The sequence below is a fragment of the Camelus dromedarius genome, chromosome 10 (assembly GCF_036321535.1).
Source record: "Camelus dromedarius isolate mCamDro1 chromosome 10, mCamDro1.pat, whole genome shotgun sequence".
In the NCBI taxonomy this organism is placed as follows: Eukaryota; Metazoa; Chordata; class Mammalia; order Artiodactyla; family Camelidae; genus Camelus; species Camelus dromedarius.
The window spans coordinates 75,024,913-75,048,309 of record NC_087445.1 but is presented as its reverse complement, the minus strand read 5'-3'; the positions used below and the strand labels follow the sequence as shown (position 1 = coordinate 75,048,309).

The following is a 23,397-nucleotide window of genomic DNA, read 5'->3' as shown; positions in this document are numbered from 1 at the left end:
AAGATTTCCAAGATATAGGGTCAATATTTGTAAAAAGCAAATTGCAGAATAACGTGTTTGGTAGAATTTGATTTTTATTACAATATGCAGAGAAACATATTTATAGGGAGCCTGTTGTAGGCCAGGCTCTGAGCTGGGAAGAGCAAGGCTAATGGTCGACAAAGCAGACAGGCGTCCCTGCTCTGATGGAGGACAGAGTCCGGCAGGGAGATAACTTTAAAAAACCAGTGATTGGCGGAGGGGCAGGAACTGGATAGTTGGAGCCCAGGGGATTTTTAGGGCAGTGACACTATTCTGTGTGACACTGTCATGGTGGATACACGACATTATGCACTTGTCAAAACCCAGCTCCAAGACAGAGCCCTAACGTTAACTGTGGACTCTAGCTGACAATAACACATCAACGATCGTTCATCAGCTGTAACAAAGGTACCAAACGAATGCAAGAGGCTAGTAACGGGGGAACTGTGTGGGGAAACGGGTATTAGAACTCTCTGTACAGTCTGCTCAATTACCTGTGAACCAAAATTAATCGAGACAATTTAAAAATAATAATCATGCAAATCTTTAATGAGTGTCAATTGTTACACAAAGGAGAACGTGTCATGGGGGGTCTTGGCTTAGTCTGGGGAAAGCAGGAGAGGCTGCCAGGAAGAATGGCTTTCAACTAAGACCTGAAGGAGCATCCAGAGTTACTCAGGCAACTGACAAGGGCTTAATTTCCAGAATACAAACAGCTCATACAACTCCGTAACAACAACAAAACCCCAAACAACCCAATCAAAACGCGGGCAGAAGACCTAAACAAACATTTCTCCAGTGAAGACGTACAAAAGGCTAATAGGCACATGAGAAAATGCTCAATATTGCTAATTATCAGAGAAATGCATATCAAAACTGCAATGAGGTATCACCTCACACTGGTCAGAATGGCCATCACTCAAAAGTCCACAAACGATAAATACTGGAGAGGGTGTGGAGAAAAGGGAACTCGCCTACGCTGTTGGTGGGAATGCAGTTTGGTGCAGCCATTATGGAAAGTAGTGTGGAGATTCCTTAAAAATCTAAAAATAGACTTACCCTATGATCCAACAATCCCTCTCCTGGGCGTGTATCTGGAGGAAACTCTATTCCAAAAACATACGTACACCCCAATGTTCACAGCAGCACTATTTACAATAGCCAGGACATGGAAGCACCCTACATGCCCATCAACAGTGAGATACACACACACACACACACACACACACACACACACACACACACAATGGAATACTACTCAGCCATAAAAAAGAAATAATGCCATTTACAGCAACATGGATGGGCCTAGGGGTTACTATACTACGTGATAAACCAAAAGGAGAAAGACAAATATCGTATGATATCACTTATATGTGGAATCTAAAAAAAATGACACAGATGAACTTATCTACAAAACAGAAACGGACTCACAGACAGAAAACAAACTTGTGGTTACCAGGGAGGAAGGGGGTGGGGAGAGATAAAATGGGAGTCTGGGATTTTCAGATACACACTACTATATACAAAACAGAAACAACAAAGACTTGCTGTACAGCAAGGGGAACTATATTCCATATCCTGTAATAACCTATAATGGAGAAGAATCTGAAAAAGAACATATATATGTATATGTATAATGAATCATTGTGCTGTACACCAGAAACTAACACAACGTTATAAATCAACTATACTTCAATTTTAAAAATTAAAAATAAAATTTTTTTAAAAAAGTGACTCAGGCAAGGAGGGGAGAACCTTCGGAAAAGAGGCAAGAGCGTGAGGGAAGACCCTCGGGCTAAGAGCTCAACCTGTGAGTTCTGAGATGAGCTAAGAGGGGAGGAGGAGGCCAGATGGTGACACAGAGCCTGGATTCTGTCTGGAAGCCACTGGAAGGCTGGAGGTGTCCCGCTCTGGCTCCGACCTTATATACCACTGTGGCTGCTCCATGGAGGGTGCTCTGTCTGTGGGGATGACAGCCAGGGTGGGGACAGCAGGGAGAAAGCTGTGCCCGGCGGGCCACTGAGGACAGGGGTGCCTGGCGTGTGCAGCCCTTCCCCTCCCTGACCCCCAGCGTCTCAGAGATCGTCTCCCGAACACTCAACCAGCATTTCTTCTCTTGCTCGTAACGTCCCCCTTCTCTTTATACCCCACCTTCCACTGGGCCGAGTGATGCTTCTCACCCGCCCAGGATGTGACTTCCCGCCTTGCATATCCATCCCGCCAGCCCCTTCATCCCGGCTCTTCTGCTCCCCTCCTGCCCTCTTTGTCTCCATCTGACCAGAGCACGGCTGGGAGGCCAGCCTTCCATGCCAAGTTTCTAGCAGCCCTGCAGATGAACGCACTGCCTGCTGGCTTCAGAAGCGCCAGGGCTGCCTTCCTCGTAATTTCTCTCTGCCCTCCAATCACCTGGCAGGATGATTACGGAAATTAGGCACATCCGTGCTCTGGAGTGCTATTAAACATTAAGCTATTAAAAATAAAGCTATTAAATATTATATTGTCAAAGGTTTTTGGGAGCCCTGGGGAGTGCTCCTAACACAAATGAAAAGACCACACGTAGCGAGTGCTTGTTGTGCACTGCTGGGTATCTCATTCAGCCCATGACTGACCACGAGAGCTGGTTCTGTCTTCAGTACTTCATTTTACAGACAAGGAAACGGAGGCTCAGAGAGGTTAAGTATCTTGCCCAGAGTCACAGAGATCCCCAAAAATGTGATTGGGGCTGGAACTCAGAGGTATTCAACTCCAGAGTCCAAGAGGTTAATGTGGGCTAGACTATGGATTGAAAATTTTTTTAAAAAAAGGAGACCGAAGTGCACGTATTGTAGTGGTGTGGACTGAACCGTATCCGCCTCAGGTTTATATGTTGAAGCCCTAACCCCCAATGCAACTGTATTTGGAGCTAGAGTCCTTAGAGAGGTAATTAAAGTTAAAGGAGGTCAGAAGAGTGGGGCCCTGATCCAATAGGGTTGGTGCCCTTATAAAAGGAGGAAGAGACACCAGAGCTCTCTCTCTCCCATTTGCGGACAGTGGGACGTCGGCCATCTGCAAGACAGGAAAAGTGATCTCACTAGAAACTAACCCTGCCAGCACCTTGATCTTGGCCTTCTAGCCTGCAAAATTGTGAGAAAACAAAAAAACACCTGCGGGTTAAGGCCCACCCCCCAAGTCTGTGGTACTGTTGTGGCAACCCAAACAGACCACCCAGGCAGCTTCTGATTATGTTTAAATACGTGTATCCATACCCGAAACACCAGCAGACAATGCATCTGAGTGTATTCCTGCGCTTGTCCTAGGGAGGGAGGGGGTAGGATTATAAATGATTTCTGTTTCCTTCTTTGTCACTTTGCATGTTTTGCTATGCTCTTTAATGGTGAGCAGGTGTTACTTTTTAAAGCAGGTGACACATGTTATTTGAAAACCGGAAACCAGGTTAGGTGAGGAAGGAGGCTGGTTCCTGAGCTCACACAGCCCTTCCTCTCAGGAGAAGCAGGTGCATCATGGACCTGTTTGGGAAACAAATATTCGCTCCACATCACACACCATGCACTGTTTGTGATTCTCAGTTCCCAGGTCCAAGGATGTCTTTTGAGTTCTGATGCAGAGCGAAGGCGCTGTCCGTGGGGGTTAGCCGTGCTAAGTCTGTGTTATTTTAACCCCATGTTACCTGGACCCTAACCCGGTCAAGGTTTTACTGCAGCAGAAGTAAACAGAGCATGAGAAAGCCTGTTCATTCTTTCTCTGGAATTCCGACCCACTCCCACACAAGTACTGTGGGCCTGCTATGTGCTCAGCTCTGGGACAGGAACAGAGGACGATAGGCAGGCAGCTTTGGTATTTTGGATGGCCCCTTCTTCCTGGGGACACTATAGCCAAAAGATCGTCCATCGCAAAGAAAGGTCTTGTGCTTAAACCTTGCTGGTCAACATACGTGATGCTTTCCTAGTGCCCTCACACCCTGCTCCCTGACCACCCCCTCCACCCAGGACATATCAGCATATTAAAGGCTCTGACAAGTCCTGCAGGAAAGAAACTGGCTGACTTTAACAAATATTTATTTGCAGAATGTACTTGACCTTGGAAAGTTTTAACTTTTTTCACCTGAACTCGTATTTAATGTCCCACTTAGCTAGCTGGAGAGGAACACCCCAGCTGCGTGGAGCCAGGAATGTACTCCATGCCCCTGGCCTGAGGATGGGATATTTTTAGATATCAGCTACATAAACAAAAGATGCCATCTCAACTTCGGGTGACAACATTGACCTTGGCTGGTTAAAAGTCCGTAAAAGAGCAGCTGAATCTGAGATGTCTATTGTAATGATGATAGTACGGGGTTGTGGGACATGAGAGCTGGACTGGCCCATGAGAGGAGGGGACAGGTGAGGGAGAAGCTGGCCCGAGGTCACACACTCTGGACCCAAATCCAGACATCCCTCTCTGACCCCGGCTCTGCTCAGGCCCCACGCTGGCCAGCCCCTCCCACCATCTTCATCTCCCAGAGGGTGTCTGGGCTTCCCTGCCCTCCCTGGTTGAGCCGTGGAATGAGCACGGTGCTTTCTCTATCAGGGAGAGAAGAGGTTCCCTGCTGGGCAGGGCTGCCAGGAGGAGCCCACACAGTGTGGGGGAAGCCTCGCAGGGGCTGGCACAGAAACAGAACCCAGTCAGTGGAGGTGCTTCTCAGACGTCCTGACTTTTGCAAGGAGCTCTGGGCAATGCTGCCTCTGTGTGTGTGTGTGTGTGTGTGTGTGTGTGTGTGTGTGTGCACGCGCACGTGTGCATAGGGCTTGAACTTTCTGGCTCTCTTTCTGTGTTCCTCTATGCCTCTCCTTGTCTCTGTGCCTCTCCCCAGTTCTGTCCAGCAGGCCTTCTAACCCCGCTTTCCTCTGGTCCTTTGCACATGCTGTTCCCTCCACTTGGATGGCACGGCCAGACTCCACCCCCTTCTCCTAAAGCTAACACCTAGCGGGAGTGTCAGGTTCACGGCCACATATCACTTCTGCAGGGAAGCCTTTCACAATCCCTGCCTCCTGTCAGCCCCTGCTATATTCTCCCTCCTCCCAACACTCAGGATTATCAGCACCTTCTCCTGATGTGGAGCAGACAAGATGATGGGGAAGGTGCGGGCAGGAGCTATAAAACAGTATGATGGTTATTGTTTATTTTTGATTACACAGCATTTTCTTCAAGTGACAAACTCACCAAACCTGGGAATCTCAAAAATATTATTGCCTAGGTGAGGCCAAATTTTAAAAGAATATTCATTTAAAGAAATTATTAAGTAAGAAAAGAAAGAAATAATGTGAGATCTCTTGATGTAAAAGACTGAAGTTGGAATTCTACCTTACGTCCTAAACAAGTCAATTCAAAATGGATCAAAGGTCTCTATGAAAGACCCAAAACCAGGTACCTCTGGGAAGGAGATGCAGGAGTGAATCTTCATGATGCTGGATTAAGCAATGGTTTTTTTCACACATGACACCCAAACTATAAGGCACAGGATAAATAAAACAGATACACTGGACTTTATCAAAATTAAATACTTTTGTGTTTCAGAGGACACCCTCGGGAAAGTGCAAAGCTAAGTCACAGACTGGGAGAAAAATGTTGTGAATCTTATCTTTAATAAGAGACGTATCATTGAATCAACTCTTACAACTCAATAATGAAAAGAATTCAATTTTTTAAATGGGGAAAGGATGTGAATACGCATTTCTTCCAAGAAGACACACAAATAGCCAAGAAGCACATGCTCACATCATGAACCAGCAGGGAAATGCAAATCAAGTCACAAGGGGTTCCTACCTCACACCCTCAGAATGGCTATTATCAAAAACACAGAGAAGGTTTAGCCCAGGGAACTGCATTTGATAGCTTGTAATAACCTATAATGAAATAGAACATACGTACAATTGAAGCACTATTCTGTACACCAGAAACTAACACAACATTGTAAATCAACTACACTCTCATTAAACATACACACACACAGATAGTAACACATGACTGTGAGACCGTGGAGGAAACAGAACCCGTGTACACTGTGGGTGGAGGTTCGAAATGATGCAGCCACTTTGGAAGGCAGGCTGGCCCTTCCTCAAAAGGCGAGACTGACTTATGAGATGACCCAGTAATTCTGCTCCTCAGTATCTACCCAAGAGAAATGAAAACATGTCCGCACAAAAACGTGTCCATGAATGCTCACGATTCATAAAAGGTAGAAACAACTCTCAGATGTCCATCAACAGGAAAACTAAATGCGATGTATCCGCACTTTGGAATATTACTCAGACACAGAAGGGACACCTGCGGCAGCGTGGGTGAACCTTGAACACATCATGCTACGTGCAGAAGCCAGACACAAAAGGCCACATATTGAATGATTCCACTTATAGGAAATGTCCAGAATGGACGGAAAGTAGATTCGTGGTTGCCGGGGGCTGCGGGGGCAGGGGAGGGGAGAATGGGAGTGGCCGCTGGATGGTCTGGGGTTCATTTTGGGGTAAGGAAAATGTTCTGAAATTGATAGTGGGGATGACTGTCCGACTCTGTGAAGATACCGAAAGCCATTGAATTGTACACATTAAATGAGTGTATCTGGGCATGTAAATGACATTTCAGTAAAGCTATTAATAAACAAGTGAGTCGGTAATTGGGATGTTTGGGAAACAGTGAAGCGGTGACCTGAATGACTAACCCTGGGAGCCAGGGTTCTACTGTGATCTCTCATACAAGCCTTCAGAGCTTGGTTTTACTCTCTGCATCAACCTATCACGTTGTGCCTTGAAGAAAGCCTGGCTGGGTGAACACAGCCGGTACAAGGCACCGTTCCCAGAGCTCCACTCGGATGAACACAGCCCTTCACAATGGTTCTGTGAACAACATACTATTATCACCTGCGTTGTGCAGATGGGGAAACAGGCCTGGGGCGGTGCACTGAGCTGCCTGAGGTCCCCTAGTTGAGAAGGGGGCAGACCCAGGACTTGAATCCGGGCAGCCTGACACCAGAGCCCAGACTGAACGTCCGCCCTCCCGGGGGCCCGGTGCCATGGGACCTGGGGTCCCCGGATCAGCGGGCGGGGCTTCTACCCTGCCCCTGCCCCCCATGCACACAGCCGAGCGGCCCCACACAAGTTCTTCATCAATCTGAGCCCCAGTTTTCTCACCTGGAGAAGGAGGAGAAACAGTCCTGGCTCCACCACGGGCTGTGGTGAGGATTGGTGGCACTGGTCATTCACAAACTTGGAATAAGCTCATGGACGTAAGCAACGCACCTGCCACACCACCCAGCCTGGCAAACGGGGGCCCGTGGGGGCTGGCACTTCTCCTCCTGCCCTTCCTGCTGATTGTAAGACGGTAGCCCTGGCCCCTGGGCGCACTAGCCTGGGATATTCTGCCACTGACCGGGTGAACTTAGGAGAGTCGCTAAACTTCCCTCGGACTCAGTTTTCTAATCTGTAAAATAGGGATGGCAGTGGCGCCTACCTCATCCAGTTGATGGCAGGAGCAACCCAGACACAGCCCACAAAGCACTTTCTTAATACATTTAAGTGCTTGGCAGACGTTAGTGTCCTGCTGGCTTTCTCATTTCTTGTACTTATGAGTGTCTAGACACAGAGAGCTTTCCTTGAATGAATGCATCCGTTCTTCACAAGAACCTTATGAAAACTATTATCTCCATTTTACAGATAAGGAAATGTGCGCAGAGAGCTTCCGTAAGTTGCCCAAGGTCACACAGCTGGTGAGCCCGACATTAGGAAGTGTGTCAGGCGAGCAGCAGGGTGGTGGCCTGGAGAGTGTCCAGTGCTGGTTCTGAGACAGACGTGGGCTCAGAAAAGCGCAGCCCACCCACAAGTCCCCCAAACACAGCATGTCCGTCTTCCCCGCCTCCCAGAACTGTCGGCTGCTACGCAGACTTGGACTTCATCGCTGCACTCTTACCCTGTGTCTCTGTGGACTCTCGTCTTAGCCGACTCCACTTGGATAATGCAGGCCGGTGGGGAAGACCACCAGGGGGTCCTCCCGCGCCCGCCACGCACAGCCCTGCTTGCCAGTTCTGAGGCCCCCAGCCTCAGCCAAGGAAATGAGGGAGAAAGAAGCTCGCTTTCCCACCCTCCCTCCCAACCAGCGGCTGCATCTAGACCCAGGAGGGTGGTCCAGACTCCTGTCTGCACCTCTAGCCCGGATATCGCTCCTGCATCTATGGGATCAATTTTCCCAAGGAATTGCTTTCTGAATCTGACCTTCAAGAACCATCAATCTCACCCGAAAACCATCACCTGAGCCGCCTGACCCTGCTACCCAGCACTTTTTGGCTCATCCATCAGGAAGCATCATTTAATAATGAACAGAGAGATGGTGCAAGGCCAGGCAGCCCAGGGGGCCTGCCCCTGGCCAGCAGTCCACCGCCAGCCCATCGGGCTGTGCCCCCTCCCCGCCCCCACCCCATCACAGAATCCCAGGGCTTCAAGGGCCCTTTGGATGCAGCAGGAGCGGCTCCGTAAGAGAGCAGGGTGGGGGCGGGGGAGGGAGGGGGAAAGCTGAGTGCTGAGTCAGCGCTGGATTCAGAGCACACGCTCTGCTCCTGATTTGCTGGGTGACCTTGAGCCAGTCACTTCTTCAGGTCTCAGACCTCTTGTTTGCAAATGGGAGGGGCTGAATTACATCTTAGATTTTTAACTTTTCTGTTTAGTTATTCGTGAGTGCCGAACACACTGTCCGACACCCAGCGGGCCCTCAATCGATAGCTGTTGAGTGAACGGAGGTGTAGGAGGGAGATAAGGCAGAGCGTCTGGCACGGAGGGCCAGCTCAGCGAAGGCCAGGCAGTGTCAGGTGACCGGCCTCAGGGTCTTAGTCTCCTGGTCTGTAAAACTGGGGAATTGATGGTTCCCATGGGACAGGACTGTTAGAGGATGGGACAGGCTGCCACATGGGGAGTGCTTAGCCCACGGTCGGGCACATAGCGAGTCTTCCATCAATGCCAGCGACGTTGCCATTGCTAATGGCCAACAAGTGACAGAGGTGAGAGCGTGGGGATTCCTGGGAACAAAGATTGGCCTGACCCGGCAGCTCCCAGCTGCTCAGCCTCAAGGGACAGTTCCCCTTATCCTTACTGTCCTGCCAAAACCCCACTCCAGAGCCCCTCAGCACCAACAGCCCCCCAATCAGATGACCCATTCCCCAGGTCCCTGGGGGCCACCACCAGGGGGACACACCCACTGTCCTCTTAGAGTCCCTTCCCTGAAGAGCCTCCTGTCACTATGGCTGCCAGATTAACAAATAAAAATGTAGGATGCCTGACATTTGAATTTCAGGTAAGCAATGAACAATTTTTTAGTATAAGTACAGGCCCGTCTCGAAGACATCGCAGGCTCACTTCCAGACCAAAAAAGTAACATCGTAATAAAGCAAGTGACATGAATGCTCCGGTTTATTGGCACATAGGAAAGTTCTGTTTACACTATCCTGTCGTCTGTGAGGTGTGCAACAGCGTTTCGTCTCAAAACCCAATGGACGTTCCTTAATTTAAAAAATACTTTATTGTTAAAAAAATGCTAAGCATCATCTGAGCCTTCAGCGGGTCGTAGTAGTAACAGCAAAGACCACAGATCACCCATCCCTGTGACAAACGTAACAGTAATGAAAAAGTTTGAAATGTGGCGAGAATTACCAAAATGTGGCGCAGAGGCGAGCAAATGCTGCTGGGAAAACAGCGCCGACAGACTGCCCGACACAGGCTTGCTGCAAACCTTCAAGTTTCAAAAATGAAGTGACTGAAGTTCAGTCCATTTAGTCGGTAAAACGAGGTGAGCCTGCACGTCCCATGAAATACTGGGGACACACTTATACTAAGAAAATGACTTGTTCTTTATCTGAAATTCAAATTTAGCCGGGCATCCTGCATTTTAGCTGGCAGCTGCCACCCTGCTCACACACATGGTGAGTCATGGTCCTCTGGCCTGACCCCTGACCCCTTGCAAGGCCCACCGTGGGGTGCAGCCACTCACCCACTGGAAGCTGGCCCAGCTGCCTGTCCTCCAGAGAGGGGGCCGCAGCTGCCTTCTCCTCTAAGTCGCTAAGTGGTTCCTTTTCCTCGGGTTGATGAGTCCCTAACGAGCCCCAGGGGACCACAACCATTTGGAGGCAGGGCCCGGTCTCACCTCCAGGGGAAGACCGTCCCAGACAACCCAAGTTCTTGGGAAAACGTATTCTGCTCCTCCCAGGAGGAGACTGACGTGTTTCTCCATCCTGTCCACCTGCCGGGCCCGGCTGGGGGCCTGACAGCCTCATGAAGCACCAAGCACGAAGCGGTCGTCAGGACGGCAGGGGCACCAGCCTGTGCCAGGCCCGAGCGTGCCCTGCCCAGCAGGGAGGGGCGGGCAGTGCCTGGGAGCTGCTGGCGGGAGCGCCATCTGGACCCAGGACTGGCACCAGCGCTTCACGAAAATCGTGCACCGGGCCCTCCCCTCCTCAGGGCGAGAGGAGCGGGGTGTTTGGAGCGCCTCCCAGACAGGAGGGCGGAAGAATGTAGGTCAACTCCTGGCTGCCGGGAAGAGTGATGTCATCGCTCCTGGGAAAAGATGGGGAGGCAGTGAGTTTGGGTACTGGTGCCGGAGCCAGGGAGGAAGGGCCAGGCTGGCTCCCCCTCAACAGTCAAACCCGCAGGGATTTAAGAGCACTCAGGGGCCCCTCAGTGTGAGCCTGGGGGCAGCAAGGAGGGCCCAGGGGCCCAGGGGTCTTGGGAATTGATCACCCCTGCCCAGTGTCTCCCCTGTTTTTTTCCCCACTGGTCCGAGCATCATTCCATACGGAGCCTTCAGGGTGTGGATATACACATTCCCGACACCTTAAAGGCTAGAGTTGCTAGAAACAAACTTCTATTTTAAAGCAGCCGGCAGCGTTTTCCCATTTCTCTTGCCGGAGAGAGCATTTATCTTTGGGTAAAGACGGTTCTTTTGTTTCGGGAAAAACATTTCAGTGGGCCGTTGGGTTTATAGGGCAGTGGACTCTGAGCCCACGCTAGCCTGGGAATGTTAGCAGGTGAGGGCGGACATGGGAGGAGAAGGCCGACCTCACACAGGGTGCTCCCCTCACAGAGGGGCTCATGCATCTGGGGTTGGGACCTGGACTGCAGGGAGGAAGGACGTGGCCATGGGTGGGGGCTGGGGGCTCACAGGAGCGGCGCTCAGGGTTTCCCTTCCCAGCCAGCAGGTGGCCGTGGCCAGCGGCTGGACCTCAGGGTCAGCGCTAGCTAAGGGCCATCCTTTGGGGCGTTTGCTTCCTAGATGAGAATTCTCATGGGTTCTCCCCAAGCCTGAATGAAGTTGTGACAGAACCCTGCAGCTGGGGGTGTCAGACCTTCTTTGGGGGATTCAGGGAGCGACTGTGTCCTTGACTGGGGCACAGCAGTGTGGAGAGATTGGAAGCCATCAAAGCAACAAGCAGTGGTCAGGAGAAAAGCCTAGAGAGGCGGCTGCAGCAAGGAGTGACGAGTGATGAACAGGACAGAGTTGGGGGTCGTGGGAAGGGGAGCCTCTAAGACACTGGACTTCTAGCTAATTAGTGGAACTGGGGCAGAGCTGGGGTATTAGAGGGGAGAGGGTGCCTGGATGCTGGAGACCTTGAACTGTCTGGGTCCCAGGGCTGCGAGTCAAGGCCCAAGACCCCGAGAAGAGGGGGGCGGAGGGCAGAGCTGCCGGGCGCAGGTCTGCATGGCCTTGGCCGCCTGCCGTGACCTGGCTTTCTCAGGGTAATGTGGATAAATGCCGGCTGGTGCGCCTCCTGGAATGCAATCAGGCCAGCAATCGAGTTCATTGGCCAAATCAGATTTGGGCTTCTGTGCGAAGTCCTTTTTATATTAAGTGCTTTAACATACATCACCTCCTCCGGTCTATTGATAAATCCTATTATCCATTATAAAGCCAGAGGCAGCTTCCCAGGGAACAGGCTGGAGGCTGCTGGAGGGGGTTGCTGACGGGCTCCGGGGAGGGTGGCCTGGGGGTGATATGGTGGGTATGGCCAGGCCTGGGAAGGCACCCCACCCAGGCTGATCAGGCTGGTTGACTAAAGCAAGATCCCTGTGGGAGGTCCCAACACCCAGGCGGTGGGCAGGCAAAGGTGAGGAGGGCTGGGTGTGATGGTGGAAGAGGGAAAGCAACGGGGTGGGTGTCTGTAAGCTGTGCACGTGTGTGCGTGCGTGGCTCTACAGCTATGACGATGCAGTGGCACCCCTGTGCCCCTCGAAGGCCAGAGAAGGGGATGGAGAGGGTGGCTCCCCAGATCCAGCCTTTGGGAGCCCCAGAGAGGCGTTCTCCCAGCCAAGCCCTGAGGAATGGGGAGTTCGCCAGACAGGAGGGGTGGGGACGGCCAGGTTGTGTTCCAGGCAGAAAGAGCAGCCCAGAGGCAAGTCGGAGGGACCCAGCATCTGGGGCGTGGGCCGTGATGCAGGGCTGATCTTTGAAGACTAAGAGAAGGTGAAAGGAAGAGTCTGTGGTCCACGTGAACAGAGTTACCATGTAGCCCTGATTCTAAGGTCAACCAGAAGCTGCTGAAGGGTATTGTTCAGGGAAGTGACGTGACTGGGTCTGTGTTTGGGGAAAAACCTCTGCACGGAAGGGGCAAGGCTGAAGGGGTCAAGGCCAACTCCTGATGTGGCGTGTGCCCCTCTCTGGGGCACAGTGCTGGCGATAGGGTCTGTATGGGAACCTGCTCAGGCTGAGGGAGTGGGATGGGAGGGGTCGGGGGGAACCCAGAGGTGGGTTTTTTCCCAGAGAGTAGGAAGAGGCAACTCCAAATGGGGGAGAGGCACAGGACTCCCCAAGGCCAGGGCAGCCCAGCCAAGACCCCTGGTTGAGCCTGGGATCCTGCAGAAGCCCCAGCTCATCCTCCGTGAGCCCGGGTGCAAGGCGTGTGATGTATATGCAACTGGTGCTTGTGGAAATGGGTTCATGCGTGTAGGTGGGGCAGGTAGGGGTGTGTGGCCCAGAGCAGGTACATATCAGGGAGCACGTGCGAATCTAAAACGTGATTGCTATGGGTGGCACGCCAGCGAGCCTTCAAAATGACCCACTCCAGGCTCCCTCGGTTGAGGGGTAGGGAGTGGCCGCCCGGCCAAGGGCAGGAACAGAACAAGACCTGGAAATTAGTCTGGAGTTGATCTGCCTCTTCCCCAGTCTGATTTCCCCTCTCCAGCCCTGTCTGTCCTGCCCATGCCTCATTAGCCCCAGTTACAGCTGATCAGGTCCTGCAAATTGCCAAGCAGTGGGCAGGCACAAGCTGCCTGGTCCTCCGGGTTAGCCCGCGAGGCACTGGGCTGTGCAGGCGTACATGCCCTGATATGCTGTTAGCAGTAACGTTCTCTGTCTAAGATGTTACGATATGGTTCTTTTTCCTGCCCACCTACTGACTAATGAAGGGGGCTGGGCAGAGAGCCACACAGGAGCTGAGATCCAGGGGTTCAGTTTGGCTGGAGAGGGACCTCCAAGTGAGCAATGTCCCCGTGGAAACGGGGTTCTGTTCAGGTGACTCAATACTGACTCCTTACAAATAACAAGGGCTCCCATTTCCCGAGCACCTGCTGCGCATTGGGTCTTCAGCTGACCCACGAGCTGTCAGACAGTCCTCACGACAGTAGGATCCCATTTCACAGATGGGGAGTCTGAGGTTTGGGGAAACTGAAGAGACTTGCCCTGGGCCATAAACCAACCAACGAAAGAGCCTGAATTCAAAGGCAGGCTTCTCTTGGACACCAAGACATGCTGCTTCCATCCGTTACAAAGAGACCTCCTGGAACCCCGAGGATGGCTACCCTTCCTTGCCGGGACTGACACGAGGTCCTTAGAAGTGGCCTAAATGTTAAATCTGCCGGCCTGCACCTGCCCTCTTCTCCTTACACATGGTGGGAGGCTCCCTCCACCCTCTCAGGGTGTCTGCCCCACGCGGACCGCTCTCTCCCACTGCCCCTCCTCTCCACTCTCCCAGCAGCAGCATCAGAGCCCAGCGTGCTGCGGTGCCCCCCCTGCCTCCCCCAAACTCCCCGCCCGCTCACGTCCCATTGCCCTGCTCCTTTTCAGGGTCAAACTTCTTAAAACCTTATCAACATCACTTTTTTTCCCCCTCATTCATTCTTTTAACATTTTTTTTTTTGTGTGTTCACCCTGGAATCCACCCAAGATAGCCTTCGTCCCCAACTCCCCCAGATCTGCTCTCTCGAGGTCACCTTTGACCTCGTGTTGCCTTCACTGTCCACCTTCCCAGGGCTCCACCCCAGCCAGCACTGCCCTCATCCTCCCCCTCTTTCTCAGGCTCTGGCAATTTCTTCCCATGGCCTAGGGGGTCAGCTCCTGGTGCCCAGTCTTGCCTGCTCTTCAGACTTGGATGTCCACAAGGGCCCCTCACAACAACAGGTCCAAACAGAACTCTGTCTTCCTCTGGGGCACAGCCGCTGGGGAACACCGTTCTGCAGTTTCTTATAAAGTCAGACACACTTATCACGTGACCCTGCAATTCCACAGCAGGGTATTTACTCAAGAGAAGTGAAAATGTATGCTCACCCAAGACCCTTACATGACTGTTCAGAGCAGCTCTTTTCATGGTGGCGCCAAACTGGAAGCAGCAGGTAAATGGACGGAACCTTGGTGCCTCCAGCACCTGGGTGGGATGCTGCTCAGCAGTAAAAAGGACCATGCTCGACGCCACAACATGAACACCTCAAGGGCACTGGGCTGAGCACAGGAAGCCGCTTACATGCTGCCCAACTCCATTTGTAAGACTTTTTCAATGAGACAAAACTGCAGTGACAGAGAGAGATCAGTGTTGGCTGGGGGCTGGGGGCAGAGGGTGTGGCCACGAGGGGGAGTCTGTGGGGAGATGGGCTGTTCTTGCTGTGTCTTGACTGTGGTGATGGTCACATGAATCTACATGGGTTAAAATTCATAAGACTCTCCCCTCAAAGGTCAATCTTACCATATGATAATATACAAAATGTAAAAATGTAAAAAAAAATTTCTTCCAGCAACTTCTTCCCCTCATGAGTTGTCCCCGTTTGACTAGGAACAATCTCCACACACCCAGCGTCTCAAGCCAGAATCCTGGGAGTCCCCTGGATGTCTCCTGCTCCCTGCCAGCCACTCCATCCACTCCATTGCCACCTCCAGGTGGCCCTCAGCTCCCACCTCCACCTCTAGAACCCGGCCCAGACTGTTGCTGGTCTTAGAAACACCTGCCTGGTCTCTCTGCTGCCCCCAGATAGCCCTCCCAACTCAAGTGTCCAAGCATCAGAAATCAGATCACGTTACTTCCCTGCCTAAAATCCTGCAATGGCTTTCCCTGAACTTAGAATAAAACCAGCTCCCCCTCAAGACGGCAGGACTGGTACCACCTGGCCCCTACCCACCTGCTCTCGGGGCACTCACACATAGCCACAACGCATTAAGCCTTTGGAAGGCACCACCCGTGGGTTGAACACAGGGCCTTTGCACCTGCTGATCCCCTGCTATTAATGCGCCTGCACCTGCTCCCACTGACCCTTGCACCTTCAAAGCTGCCTCCTGGGAGGGCTTCCGCCCCACCTGGAACCTGGTGTCAGGTCAGTCCTCCCAGCCCCTTTCTCTAAATTTCCCTCCGTTTGTTACCTTCCTAGCACCTTTAGGTACCTGTGGTGGTTTGGTTTGTTTATTCCTATCTCCCTACTAGACTGTAAACCCCCTGGGGCTCTTGGATCTGCAGCACCTGGCTGTGTCAGACACAGAAGGTACCCAGCAGAGGTTGAACTGTGTCCCCTCCCCCAAGTGATACATTGAAGTTCTAACCCACGGTGCCTGTGATTGTGACCTGATAGAGAAATAGGGTCTTGCAGATGTGATTAAGATATGAATTAAAAGGAGGCGATCCTGGACTAGGGTGAGCCTTTGGTCCAGTATGACCGCTGTCCTTCTAAGAAGAAGAAATCCAGGGAGAACTGTAGAGTCAGAGACACAGAGAGAGGACGACACGAGAAGACAGAAGCAGGGATGGGTGATGCACCCACAGCCAGAGAATGCCAAAGACGCTGGCTACGCCCAGGAGAGCAGATTCTTCCCCGGAGTTCCCAGAGAGAGCATGGCCCTGCCCACACCTTGACTTCAGACTTCAAGCCTCCAGCACTGCAAGATGATAAATGTCTGTTGTTTAAGCCCACCTAGTTTGTGGTACTTGGTTACAGCAGCCGTAGGAAAGTGACAAATACAAGTGCCCATTAAATATACTTGTTGAATGAGTTACTGTGGTAGTGATGAAACCCTCAGAAGGAAATGCTTCCCACTCAGCGAGAGAAAGGGGGGTCCTGGCTCCCCCAGCACCGTTGGAAGGCACTGCTGTCAGTGATTCCATCCCTAACTCACTGGCAGGACTTCCCACATCTTCTGCACCCCAGCCAAACCCAGGAACCCCCTCCTGGTGGGGCCACACCTGGTAGGTGAGCAGCCCAGGGCTCCCAGAGGAGCCTGCCGAAGTGCCGCCTGAGCCCCCGGCCACACTTGGCAGTGGACACCCCTCCCCACGTCTTCAGCACAGCTCTGCCCACCCACTCCCCTGCAGAAAATAGTTTGTTCATTCCTCAAAAAACTAAGCATAGAATTACCACATCATGCAGCAGTTCCACTCCTGGGGAGAGAGCCAGAGGAATTGAAAGGGGGGACTTGAATAGAGGTTTGTGCATGCATGTTCCTAGGAGATTCACATGATTCCATTTCTCAGCGGACAACAGTATAGTTTTCAACTGTGCATGTCCCATCGTTGGTGGGAGCAGGAAACTTAGCAGCTGTAAACTGCGCCCAACAAAATCTCCGTCCCTAATGAGCTGGGATCACATATGCTGGACTGAAAAAGTAAAAAGGAAGACACAAAACCATCCCTCCAGACATTCTGGGATCAGGCACCACCTTGGAAATGGAATGAAAAGTGGGGCCCACAGCCGGGCCGACCGCACATCCGCACAGCACTTAACATGAATTTCTGGGAGTCCCGGATCCTGAAGTCCACCCTCCCGAAAGCCCGTGTGCCCCGTAGAAGGACCTCCAGGATGTGCCCGGCACTTACTGCAGGCTCACCACGGCCTGGCCACGGCTCTGAACGCTCTTCGTGGGTTATCTCATTTAAACCCCCTGGCTACTGCCTGCGTTTTATGGAAGTGGGAAAGGAGGCACAGAGAAGTTAAGAAACTTGCCCAGGGTGGCAGCTGAGCCGGGATTTGCACCTGGACAGTCTGACATGGAAGGCTCTACCCATTTCTTATTCTTCTTTTGTGTGTCTCTCTGTGTTAAAATACACCAAAACTCACTATTTTGCCACTTTAAAGTGTATAGTTCAGTGGCATTAAGTACGTTCGCATTATTGTGCAACTGCCATCAATATCCTTTCCCAGAAGTTTTACATCACCCCAAACAGAAACTCTACATCCACTAAAGGAATCCTCCACCCTGCCCCGCCCCAGCCCCTGGTGGCCTTATCCTACTTTCGGTCTCTCTGAATTTGACTTCTCTAGGTGACTCACATGTGTGACGCACACAGTATTTGCCCTTTTGTGTCTAGTTTATTTCACTTGGCGTGAAGTCCACAAGGTCCATCTGAGTTGTAGCTATTTGGCTATTGTAAGTAATGCTGCTACAAGCATAGGGGTACCCATATCTACTCAAGTCCCCAGTTCCGATCCCTCTGGGTCTCTCCCCAGGAGTGGAACTGCTGGATGACATGGTAATTCTATGCTTAGTTTTTTGAGGAACCGACAAACTATCTTCCGCAGCAGCCGCACCATTTTGCATTCCTACCATAGTGCACAAGGGTTCCCGCTTCCCCACATCCTCACCAGCACTTGTTTACTGTCTTCTGACAGTCATTTTCTGGTTTTTTGACAATCGTCATCCCAATGAGGTACATCCATCAATTTCTTTTTTTTTTATTTTAATCTTTTTTAAGTTGAAGTTTAGTCAGTTTGCAATGTTGTGTCAATTTCTATTATACAGCATAATATTGCAGCCATATGTGTACATACACATATTCCTTTTCATACTCTTTTCCATTATAGGTTACTGTAAGATAGTGAATTTAGTTCCTTGTGCTCTACAGTATAAACTTGTTCTGTATCTATTTTATATATAGTAGTTATTATCTGCAAATCTCGAACTCCCAATTTATCCCTTCCCCCCTCCATCCCCCCACCCCATAACCATAAGTTTGTTCTCTCTGTCTGAGTCTGTATCTATTTTGTAAATAAGTTCATTTGTGTCTTTTTTTTTTAATATTCCACATATGAGTGATATCACATGGTATTTTTCTTTCTCTTCCTGGCTTATTTCACTTAGAATGACAATCTCCAGGTCCATCGATGTTGCTGCAAATGGCATTATTTTATCCTTTTATCCTTTCTCATGGCTGAGTAGTGTTCCATTGTATAAATATACCACAACTTCTTTATCCATTCAACATCTATCTATTTTTTAACCTCCAAGCTTCAGTTTCCTCATCTGCAAACTGGGGACAATGATACTCATGGGGCAGGACTCAATGTAGAAACACACATAAGGGACTTAGAAAGCCACTGGGCCTGTGAGAACTGTTCAGTAATGACAATTAATATGACTGAAGGAGGAAGCCCCACCCCCCAACCACGGGTGAGGATGGCAGAGCTACAGGGGCCAGTGTGGGCAGAGTCACATCACACCCTTCCTTTTCGCTCATGTTTCCCGTGGAACAGCGGAGGAAGAGACCAGGAGGAGGGCTGAGTACGTAAGCACCATGAGTGCGAAGGCCTCTGCTCTCTCTGCTCCCCGCCCCCTCCCGCTGCCCACCACACACACGTGCCCAAAGCCTTCTTCCCTCCTGTGGTTTCTATTCTCGTCCTAAGTTCCGTCCATCTCCAGTTACCGGGGAATCAATAGGAACAAGACGTTTATGGAAGAAGACGAGAAAGCAAGAAAGGGGTGGGGGTGGGGCAAGGAAGGAGAAAACCAGGCCAGTGTTGGCCGGCCCAGGGTGAGAAGCCAGAAACCAGCAGAGTCTGGGGAAGCCGGTGGGCTGACCTAGGCCAAGGTCAGAGATGCCACCTGGGTCTTCTGCCTCGCCAAGGGCTTCCTGGGTAAAACGGCGTGAGGATGTCATGCCTGACACTTAAAACTCACCACATTTTAAACCTGTATCTGTAGTTCCTTCACTTAATCAGTGGTGAATGGATCGGGTGCACAGGACCTTCACCTGACGCACGGGACCTCTCTCCATCATCTCCCACAAACACCACCCTGCTTGACTTGAATACCTCCGGGAACGGAGAGCTCACTCTTCCTTTCCTGTCTCTGGTTGGCTAAGACCCAGCTGGACTGCTTCCTTGGAGTCTCCATGGGTTTTCTGGGTGGGGAACTTTGCCCCTGGGCAGGGCCTGGGGGTTAGATGGTCACCTCCCCTTCTCTCTGTCCCAGACCCAGAGTCAGCAGGATTGGCAAGGCTGCTTACCCAGATCCCAGGGTGCCTGCACTGCCAGGGGCCTGCTGAAAACTGTCAGTACAGAGCTCTGCTATCACAATTGGGAGAAGACAGGATGGTCTCCGAGCAGAGGGGTACCATCAGCTCATGAGCTTCCCCGGGCTGCAGGTCTGTTTTGTTTTACCTGCACAGGATTTTCAAAAGTTTTTGAAATGGGTGCCAGTATTTCAAAAATCAAGAGATTTCACATATCTGTCTGCTGTGTGCCCTCCCTTGCAACATCAGACGATCTGGCAGTATTTGGTCCGCCTCTCTCCCTTTCCTCTCTTGCCACCTTGCCAGAGGAGTGGGACACTAGGGTAAGCTCTTCAAACACATCATTTTGCTGAACCCTCATTACAAGCTGGTGAGGTGGTTACTATAGTTCCATTTTGCAGGTGGGAAAATTGAGGCTCGGACAGGTTAAGGAAATCTAGCTAATCAATGACAGAGCCAGCGTACAAACCCAGGTGGGTCTAAAGGTGCCAACTTCGACCTGGGGGTTCCCATGTCTCCAACTCCCTTGAGGAACTTTGTAAAGACACAGCCTTCTGGACCTCACTCCAAACTTATGGGATCCAGAGCTCTTAGCAGTGGGGCTGGGGAGGCTGCTGTCTTAAAACGCTCTCCTGTGCCTGGGCTGGTAGCAGCCATAATATCAAAGACCTTTGGATTCCATAGAGAGGTGAACTTGAGCTTGGACACACTTGGATAGGATCTTGACTGTCTGGTGTTTAGTTTAGCTGTGTGATCTCCCGATGGCACTTGACCTCAGTCTCCTTATCGAAACACATGAAGCAGAGGGGAGAGCTGTCCCCATGGGGAAGGCTCCACGGGGCAGGCATCAGGTACGGCTTGCTCAATGCTCCACTTGTGCAGCCTGAGGGATTCAATAACCATCGAATGACTATTGATTAACTCAGAAGATGCATGTGAGTCCTTAGCTTGATGCTCAGCAGGAAATGAGCCTGTAGCAGATGCTCAATAAATATCAGTTACTATTGTTAGCAGGGCACAGAAAAGGGGGCCGTGTAACTTCGGGTCTGAAATTCCGAGCAAATACCAGAATAGGTTTGGTCTCAAATTCCAGCACCTGAGAGCCCCGGGGTCCCCAGGCGCTTACTCAAGAACACCAAGGGCTCATCTGGGTGGCCCATGGCCACCTCTGCCACCCCATCCTGGCTCTCCAGCCTCTCTGGCTCCCTGGCACAGCTGGGCTTTCCCACCTGGAATCTGAAAAGGAAAAGCAGAGGAAGTCCCGGCCCTCTGTTGAACTGTCTAACCAGACCTAATTAATCAATAAGCCAAGCCAACCAGCCGCCTTCAGAGTACTTACTTCAGCCGTGAATTGATTGTGCACTTTCGCCACAACTACAGCTCATCCCCACCGCCCACAGAGGCTGGGTGCCAGCGGGAGCTGCCGGGCAGGGGCCGCCCTGCCACCTTGCCAGGGAGGCGAGGGTTCCAGGCAGCCCCGGTCCTCAGGTTACAGGAAACAGGCCCAGAGTGGGGCACAGACAGGTGGGCTGGAACCCCGCTCACCCTGCCCTGGGTCACCCAGCACCAGCACCAGCACCGCACCGCCCTCCTGATTTGAATGAAGCTGAAAAACTGAGCCTCCTTCTTGTCCCTCCGGCCCATCCCGAGTACGACTCGCCCTACTTCTGTGTCTCAGTCCCTCCTATGAGAAAAATGACCTCCACCCCTGCCTGAGGTTTAAGGTGCAGGCCCTGGCGGGCACCATCCCCGACCCTGCAGCCCACCCAGGCATCAGGACCCCCCTGATGAAGTGGAAGGCGGGCCCTTGGCCGGACTCCTAAAGGTGAGGGAATCCATCCAAGGAGGTTAGAAAAGGGGCCACAGCCTCCAGAAGGGGTGGGAATCTGGTTCCCATCTCCAAACTGCTAATCTGGAGGGTCTGTGGGAGGGAGGGTCCTAAACCAACCAGGCCATTGCATCCCCAGTGCAAGTAGAGGTCACCGCAATGACCAACAGCCCAAATCCTGGGCACAGAGCTGAGAAATGGGAGCAGGAACTCGACACTTGTCCCCCAGCTCCCGCTACAGCTACCATGTACTGGGCAGTTTCCAGAATATTCCTGGTTTAGAACATCCTGCCCCGAGTGAGGGAAGGCCAGGGGTCATGGGTATCAGAACCACAGGCCCTGCACGTGCCCCTGCCTGGCTCCCACCGCCAGCCTTGAACCCGACCCCCCTTCCTGGACTGCTTGCTTTTGCCTTGGCCCACCTGGAATCCACGCACAAAGTCAAAGTCAAACAAAGTGCAAACACCAGCTGGTAGCCAGAGGCCCACGCCCCTGCCCGGCCCCGCTCCGCAGGCGCCACACAGTGAGGGGTTAGTGCACAAGCTTTCAGCACCTCCCTCCTCTCCACGACGCTCTGCCCGGCCTGCACGGGCTGCTTTCCAATTTCAGTTCAAGATACAGAAATTATGCATGTGGGCATATTATATATTTTGCAAAAGTGGGACTGCACTATACACACCATGCAGTAAATGCTCTCCTGCACTTGTCAGCAATTACATACTCGGGCCATCTTCAGAGTCTGCTGTGGAAAGATGCCCAGGGTACACTGTCCCAGCCGAGTTCTGGGGCAGCCCCGGCCCAAACTGGCCTAAGCTGTGCTTCTGGCCCTGATTATGCCCCGACAGCCTTGGGTCTCAACTCGATCCTTCCTCCACCTGGCCCAGCTCTCTGACGCCATTCTTTTGACCACTACTTTCATTCAACAAAGACCTCTTTTGCAGGAGTTGCATACCAGGCAGGTAGAAGCTCTGAGGGCTTCGTCGCAATCTGAGGAGACAAGCATGGTCGTTACCATTCCTGTTCTAGGGATGGGGAGCCAGAGGCACAGAGAAGTCCTTGTCCGGAGGCTCACAGCCAGCAGACGGCAGAGCTGGGTGTTCGACCCGGGCCTCGTGGCTCCAGACTGCCTCCTCCCAGCCATGCCCCCGGCGGTTCTCAAACGTGACTGTGCACCAGAATCCCGCAGAGAGCTTGTTAAACCCCAGGTCGCTGGGCCCTACCCCCTGGAGTTTATGATACAGCAAGTCTGGGATGAGGCCTGAGAATCTGCATTTTGGGCAAGTTTCCAAGAGACGCTGATCCTGCCGGTCCAGGAACCACACTTAGATGCACTGCTGCCCCTCGTGACCGACCCCTTGGTTACCAGGGATGGGGCCTCCCCTGGCCTCGCTCCCGAGCGCAGACCAGAATGTCATCCACACAGCTTGGGACAAAGGCCCTGTCCCTGTTGACCAGCACATCATCTGTCCAATGAACAAATGATCTGGGACAGCGTGGAACCATCTTATCATCCACAGTCTAAACAGTTCCCGGGAGTCAAAGGCTGTTTGATGTCCTGTGATGGTCTTTTGTGTCCCCCAGAGTGTTCTCAAAACATATTCTTCTCCCAAGCTGGGAGTAAAGGAATAACTTGGCAGGTTTGCATTTTCCAAAGAAAAGTCTGGCCCTTGACTAGCTCCTAGGAGGTAACCCTGAGCCTTGGAATGTCTTGGCCAACAAGAGTGTCTTTGTTTACCTGGGGCCTTGGGCCACTCCAGATAGTTTACACCAATGATGTGATTTATGGTGGTGGCCTTGGGCCACGTGGTATCAGCTCCACCTCTGGGTTAAGGACATGGGGACCAAGGCTGACCACACCAGAAGTCAGCCATGCCTATGTGATCAAGTCCCAGTAAAACCCCTGGGTACCAGGCTTGGGCGAGTTCCTCTGGCTGGCACTCCTCCTCGTGTGTTGTCACACATCATTGCTGGGAGAATCAAGTGCTCTCTGCACAACTGCACTGGGAGAAGACGACCGGATGGGTGATCCGAGGGTCGGAAGCTTTAACTGGTGCCTCCCAGA

At 51.9% G+C, this 23,397-nt stretch overlaps 1 protein-coding gene across 4 annotated transcripts in view; it reads right to left on the bottom strand.

Moving 5' to 3' along the window:
* The window catches only part of NTNG2 (netrin G2), a 69,489-nt gene that overhangs the window by 14,168 nt on the left and 31,924 nt on the right, over positions 1-23,397 (bottom strand). The window lies entirely within an intron of this gene.